This window comes from Hibiscus syriacus, unplaced genomic scaffold (genome assembly GCF_006381635.1).
Source record: "Hibiscus syriacus cultivar Baekdansim isolate YM2019G1 unplaced genomic scaffold, ASM638163v2 tig00110234_pilon, whole genome shotgun sequence".
Classification (NCBI taxonomy): domain Eukaryota; kingdom Viridiplantae; phylum Streptophyta; class Magnoliopsida; order Malvales; family Malvaceae; genus Hibiscus; species Hibiscus syriacus.
The window spans coordinates 509,045-516,105 of record NW_024062639.1 but is presented as its reverse complement, the minus strand read 5'-3'; the positions used below and the strand labels follow the sequence as shown (position 1 = coordinate 516,105).

The following is a 7,061-nucleotide window of genomic DNA, read 5'->3' as shown; positions in this document are numbered from 1 at the left end:
CGCATCAACTGTTGTCTTCGGTGGTCGTCGAAGCCTGAAACATACTAGTCAATTCTTTTTTACGTCGGGAGTGAAGATTCGAGCTCGGTTTTGCGAGATTCGATGTTTGGCTCTGCGAAAATGGTCGAGAACGTTCAGACTTCTGCCTCATCGATCTCCTCAATCAGCCGTTAGATAGAGCTGGTTTTTTAGTATGTTGTTCCCCTCATCAATAAGCTCCTCCCCACTGTTCAGATTGGCAAAAGGAGATCTCGGTCACCGATGAAGTTTTGGCCTAAAAGTAAAGTGCTGCATTTCTTTTCCATTTTAATTTTGATTCGAATATGTTGTGTTTATGGAAAAATGAAAAGATCAAAAATAAAAATAAAAACTCTTCAAAATGCTTCTTTTCAAATTCTGAAAATGGGGAATGTTACACTGATTTTTTTTGGATCGGGAACCCCTTTTACAATCTATTTTTCATTTTTTAATGAGGAGCACCCTTTACAATATTTTCTTGTGGGTTTATATAATACCCTAATTTCTTTACATATTGAAAAGAAAATAAAAAAAATAAAATTACAAATTTACATTTCTTTTGTCTGCATGTGATCTATTGTGGATGAGATGGGATCGATTGGCACATTGATAGCAGCAGGGGAGTGGAGATGGTGCAACAACAATAATTGGAGCATTGATTGCCCCTCATATTGAGGGATTGCTTTTCCCTCTCTTTTTTCTTTTTTTATGATTTTTGGTAATAATAATAATATAATAATAATAAATATTTTTGAGATGAAAATGGTGATTAGATTATCCTTTTTATACATAAAAAGGAGCCTTTTTATTAATACCTTTTTAGTAAGTTCATTCATAGTTTGAAAGAAAGAATGTGTCTTCATGAGAAAATCGAAAAATCAATTCGAACAATACAATATGTTTGAATTAGGTGCATGTTTTTCATTTTTAGAAAATTATATAGTACAAATTGATTTACCTTTTAATAAAAAAAACGAACGGAATACACTCTACTTCTCATCATATAAGTTTTTGTGGTTTAGGACTATGTAATGACTGAAACTTATGGAATTGTATCGATGGAGAGTACGACATTTGACGGCTTATATACTGGTTCAGCTGAAAAGTTTTCTCTATGCATTGAAGCTCAGATAGTTATTATAGAGAATCCAAGGCCTCTTCCTCCAAATCAATTGGGGAAATATGGATTCGTGGGCCCAATATGATGCAAGGTTAACTTTTTTTGTTTCTTCTTTCCCATGTAATAATATAAGTTTGGTTCTTTGGTATGAATAACTTCCAACTAGTTATCTTGTTCACTTAGGTTCGGGCGTAAAGGGAAGTTGACTCCACATTTTATCGAATCTTATGAGATTTTAGAGTGAGTTGGACCAATGACCTATTGATTAGCCTTGCCGCTAGAGATGGAACACATCCATAATGTTTTCCATGTGTCGATGCTTATAAGGTATCGTTTAGACCCGTCATATGTCATTCTGTTGGAGAAGATCGAATTAAATCAAGATATGAATTAGGAAGAGGAACCAACAAGGATTTTAGATCGAGAGGTCAAAGAATTGAAGAATAAGCAAATTCTGTTGGTAAAAATCTTGTGGAGGAACCATGGGGTGGAGGAACCGACTTGGGAGACCGAATAAGACATGCAACTCCAGCATCTCTATTCAGGTAAATTTTGAGGACGAAATTTCTTTTAAGGAGGGGATAATTGTAACGCCCTGATTTCTAGGTTGTTAGTCTCGTGTAAACCCGAGTGAGTTTTAACTAGGCCAAAAAACCTATTAAGAGTGTTGGACTAGGAATTAGCTTATTTTGGGTTGGTCTTGAGCCCATTAAGGCTTAAAAAGGGTGTTTTTGATATGCACATGATAGGAGGAGGACTAGGAGTGCAATTAACCCTTAAAATATTTCAAAGGTTGAATATTATTAAAAGATTATGATGTAAACGTGAATGAGCTCTTATTCTTTTTTTTCTTCTCACTTTGTCTTCTTCTTTTCTTCATTCAAACCCCATTATTTCCCTTCTCTTTTATGGTCAAGCAAAGGTGGGAACTTATTCCTCAATAACCCCATCCTAAAATAGTGAAGGTAAGGTTTAAATCACCTTCTCAATGGTTTCAAATTGAGCTCAAAACCATAGAGTTTGGCTATGGTGGCCATAGTTAGGTTTGAGGGTTTTGTGTTTTAGAGCTTGTGGGTGCTTTAAAACATTCCTAAATCTTAAGAGTCATAATCTTAACGTTTCTAAGCCTGTAAGCTAGTTAATAACTTGTTTCCATTGCTTGTGATTAGTGCAAGAGGTGGGTGAAAGCTCAAAGGTGAGGGGCAAAAAGATAATGGTGCTTGGGTGAGCTTTGTGTGGATTTGTTAGCTTCTAGTTGGAAGGTAACACATTTCTAACCCTTTTCTACCACTTTTAGTTCATCATGTGTAGTATATTGCTTGTTTTGGGTGTATGAACTATTTGGGTGCACTTGGGGGTTTAAATCATGAAAATGGGGATTTAGTGTTATTCATGCATAAAGTAATGACCTTTCATGATCCTTCAACCATACATAAGCTTTAAACATCATTTGGCTCGAAGGCCTTGGAATAACATTAAGAGTGATTTGGGAGAATTTCCACGAGAAAAGATAGAGTTTATGAGTTGAGGGTATCGATATTGTAAGAATAGTATTGATACTACCTACTGGGGATAGACAAAATTCAATGGATTGTAAGGAGAGTATTGATACATCATCAAGGAGTATATATACTTCTCGTGTATTATAGATACTCAAGAGCTAGATAGATACTCATGGACCCTAATTGGATTAAAGTAGAAAATTTTAGTATTGGTACTCAAGAGAGTATCGATACCCAGGGTGGAGTATCGATACTCCCTATAGGGTATCAATACTAGGGCATTTTTTTAAAACATCGAATGTAATTTTGATATCGATAGTGATGGGAGTATCGATACTAAGTAGGGTGAGTATCGATACTCCTAGGATAGTATCGATATTGAGATTAATTTCCAAACATCACAGGCAAATTTGGTACTAATACCGCTAGAAGGGGAGTATCGATACCTAAGGGAGAGTATCAATACAATCGTAGATTGTTGGGCAGTAAGGCTAGCTTGAGTTAGAGAAAAGATGTTAGGATTTTATTAAGAGGGGACACTCTTCCATAAGAATGCAAGTGGAAACCTTGATAATTGTGTGATAACATAAAGTCTTAATGAGGTAAAATTCCATAAGACTTATGCCTTTGTTTGATGCTCGGGAATCAACTAGGAATATCTAGTTATATACAATCAAGTGTTGACACACTTTAAATACTAGTTGGATGTTGCACCGATGCTATGTGACCCAGGCAAATCCCAAGTACTCTAAAGGAGTAAGCTAGTCGAGTGAATTCTAATGCTATGTAACCCAGACCCAAACCCAGCTCGAAGTATAGGGAACCACTGATGCTTTGTGGCTCAAGTCTCGCCAAAGGATCCTAAGTAAGAAAATATGGGTGTGAGTTCCATGATGCTAAGTGACCCCGAGTTACACCATGATGCTTCCTTCGGTAGTTATATTAGTTTATGCAAATGTTCATAACCATACTTGTAGAATGCTTCTATGTTGAATGCATGTAGTATACTAGGGTTATTTGTGTGGCACTGAACTTGTGAGCTCAACCTATGGAATGTGTTTTCGTGCCCAGGTTTATAGGTGCCAGCTGAGGAGCTCATCGTCAGATTTGAATTTCCAGACTCGTCCTTCTTTTCAGAGTATATCTAGATTATTGTAGAGGGCATGTATTGTCATAGACTCTTATTGTGTATTTGAATCGTAAACTATATTATTTTTGTATTGACATATTTTGGAGACTGATGTTGGTAGCTCCCCATATTTAAAATATTATATTTTGTAAACGTACTTTATTTTGGTTATTTCTATGCCACTTGTGGATGTTAAATTGGTCTATGATTTCAAAAATATGGTTACCCACTTTGGTAGTTTCGTGTAACATTCTAATCCATCGAATTTCGGGTCCGATCGGATTAGAATGTTACACACATTTTCTCTTATAAAATCCCACGTACGAGTGAGAGACCTCCAAATAAAAGAATAATTCTTGGCTTTGATAGTGCCAGGGAGGGTCTCACTCACCTTGTATTTAGAGCGAAGAAGTTTGACCCAAAGAGCCTCCAGATAAATCAAAAGATTATACCCTAGTTTCACAAGGAATGCCTCATTTTAAGAATGAAACGGTCTTAATCCAAGACCACCATGGTTAATAGGTTGGCAGTAAGTCTTCCAGTTAACAAAGGCCATCTTCGCCTTTCCTTTTGATCCCCTAAAAGAATTGACAACCGCTTTGCTCTATTTGATTACAAACACCTTTAGGGATAGCCATAGTTTACATGAAATAGTTCGGGATAGCCATAAGAGTCAACTTAGTGAGAGTCACTCACCCTGCCAATGATATATTAGTAGCCACCCAATTGTTTAACTTTTTTCGGATTTTATCGATTTAAAACAGGAACATACTCTTGGTGACCCTACTATGAAACAAAGGCATACCCAAATACGTTCCTAGGTTCATAGACCGTTGACAACCCAAATATTTTGTTGGGTTAGTACACATATATTAATAACACAATTTTTGATTGGGAATTTTAAGGTAGATACCATCAGTAAAATAGATAATTAATCGAAGAAAATTCGAATTTGATGGTGGGTACATGTCCAGCCTTAAAAAGTTGTAGACCCATCACTAATAGAGATTCGATTAAAATTAATCTACGAGAAATAACTAATTCAAATTCTGGCTTGAGAAAATAAAGAATTGAGAAATAAGTAAATTTTGTTAGTAAAAATCCTATGGAGAAATCATAAATTTAAGGCCACTTGGAAATCAAAAGATCATATAAGAGATTAATATCCTTAATAATTCACTTCAAATAAATTTTGATGATGAAATTTTTAAAGAGAACCGTAATATTTTAAAAATCGATTCAGAATTCTTTTAAAATGAGTCTTGATCGACTAATAGCTCTTTTTTCAAATAAGATGCGGTGAATCATAAATTGTCAAGCTAGCCAAGTCTTGATCGACTAATAGCTCTTTTTCAAATAAGAAGGGGTTAAACCATAAAATATCGACTTAATCTTGTTATTTTTCATCCACCACCACCTCACTTGTTATACATAATCATGTTTTTACAATTATTCTATGGTTTTTCAATGACCACAAATTCCATTATTATTATTTATAATATTTTTTTATATAAATTTTCTTTAAGCGTTTAAATCATATTCATGTTTATAATTTATGTATAAACATTATCTGAAAAAATAATAAATTAATATGATTTCTCATAAAAGATATCCTTAAAAATATTTTTCATAATTTATAATACAAAATAATATGAAATTATCTATATTAATATATAAAATTTACAAATTATATGTGTATATTCATTATTAGTTATAAAAAATATTATTCATTTATTAATAATAATATTCTCTTCAAGTATTTTTCCCGGTGGCCGACTGGTCTTAATCTTAAAGTTCAAAACGTTTAAGTGTCAAGAAACAAGCTTTTAAGTTTTAGTTTGACAACTGAACCGTGATGCCATTGACTTATTCAATGTAACCTGAAAAGTGAGCTAATTATATTTTTCTTTCTCCTGGATATTATTATTTTTTGATTAATTTCTCCTAAATATTAGCTTACGCGCCCATGAGTGGTTCAAAATTGCAAAATTATTGTATAAACGACCCGAATATGTTCATCCTTTCGATGAAGTTAATTAATGCTCTTTATCATTTCCTCTACTTTGCACACGCTTCTTCAACCATAAATCTTTCGGATGTTTTGTTTAAACCCATAACTATGGAGAGATATTTTTTTTATGTATATTGTTATCATAAAATATGATATAAATTACGTGACTAATTATACTATAAAGAAGTCTTAAGGTATTAGAAGTGTCACGAAAATAAAAATGTATATACTATTAAAGTTGTATTTATAATTTGATGAGAGACAAAGTTATATATAAAAATAATAATTGATTCATAAATAAGCTATATAAAAAGTTATGGTCTAGTTTACAGTGTTGCATACTATTAACAAAGAATTTACAATGATTGACCAAACTTTCTCATATCTGAGTTTACAAAGAAGCAAAATTTAAAGCAGTTCAAGGCAAATTCCCCCTTAATGATTTTATTATTCTTAAATGGTCTAATTTTGACTTTGGTCCCTCTATTATGTTGAAATTCTAGATTCAATTCCCCTTTTTTGTTTTAATTTAGTCTTCATATTTTTATAATATTATTAGTAGGTCTAAATTGATTATACAGCTGTAATTACAATTAAGGTATTTCAAAGTCGTGAGCTTGAAATATTGTGAGTTTTGAGTTTTGAGTTTAATCAATGATAAAGAAAAGACTTTTGCTTTACACTATTCCAAACTTGTTAATAAAGAAAAGGGATAATATTTGATAAATGGTTTAAAGTTTTAGTACTTTCATCATTCTATTTTTTCCACTTCATGCTCGACTTGGTAAGCGAAATTTAAGCTGATTTTATTAAATTTCAAGGTTCAGTTTCTCCTACAAAACTAATTACTTTCACTTTCTCCTGTCTGGTATATACATATCAGACTTGCAGAAAACATATAATTGAATAAAACATACATATCATATTTCACCGAGTTGTTCCCTCGACAAGTTCAGGAAAGCAGATGATGATGTATAGGACTACACACCGTCAAACCAATATGAATGAAACCTGTAACATATGCCATCCTCGTTTCCTGCATCAACACCTATGTATCAGATACATTTCCAATGATCAAAGATACGTCACGAGAGAAGAAGTCTCTGATAAATACTCCAAAAGCTACTTGAACTTTGTGAAGCACTAACTCAGGCAACAACCTTAACTACGTTTCTGATATTAACCAAATCAAAAATTTCAATCCAATAACCATCGGGATCCTTGATAAATGCATACCCTGCAAATCAGATTGGAAAATCAAGGCATGAGAAAGCATTTTCA

General features: G+C 33.3%; 1 long non-coding RNA gene across 1 annotated transcript; it reads left to right on the top strand.

Moving 5' to 3' along the window:
• The first annotated feature begins 999 nt into the window (after positions 1–999).
• LOC120114567 lies at positions 1,000–3,798 on the top strand. Its single transcript, XR_005515406.1, has 4 exons — positions 1,000–1,229; positions 1,322–1,683; positions 2,308–2,400; positions 3,712–3,798. It is a non-coding gene; the product is annotated as an uncharacterized LOC120114567 (long non-coding RNA).
• The last annotated feature ends 3,263 nt before the right edge of the window (positions 3,799–7,061 follow it).